The sequence below is a fragment of the Gavialis gangeticus genome, unplaced genomic scaffold, assembly GCF_001723915.1.
Source record: "Gavialis gangeticus isolate Ggan-Ray unplaced genomic scaffold, GavGan_comp1, whole genome shotgun sequence".
In the NCBI taxonomy this organism is placed as follows: domain Eukaryota; kingdom Metazoa; phylum Chordata; order Crocodylia; family Gavialidae; genus Gavialis; species Gavialis gangeticus.
Genome location: NW_017729033.1, coordinates 27,734,357 through 27,734,853, shown reverse-complemented (window position 1 = coordinate 27,734,853; position 497 = coordinate 27,734,357).

The window sequence follows — 497 nt, the reverse complement described above, 5'->3', positions numbered from 1 at the left end:
GGCAGTGGATCTAGTCAGGGAACTTCTGGAGGGACTGGATGTATTTAAATCAGCTGGTCTGGACGATCTCTATCCCCGAGTGCTGAGGGAATTAGCTGAGGTCATTGCAGACCCCTGGCACTCTTGGCACTCTGGTGTGGTACCAGAGGACTGGAAGAGGGCCAACATGGGTCCCATCTTCAAAAATGGGAGGAAGGAGGACCCAGGAAACTATAGGCCAGTTAGTCTTACCTCGATTCTGGGTAAGCTTTTTGAGAGAATTATCTTGGCGCATGTCCACGAGGGGCAAGCGGGGGAGATGATGCTTAGGGGCAACCAACATGGGTTTATTAGAGGCAGGTCCTGTCAGACCAACCTGACCTGGTGGCCTTCTACAACCAGGTCACCAAATCCTTAGATGCAGGGGTAGCAGTGGACGTAGTCTTCCTGGACTTTTGGAAGGCCTTCAACACTGTCTCTCACCCCGTTCTCATTAAGAAACTGGGGGACTGTGGTGT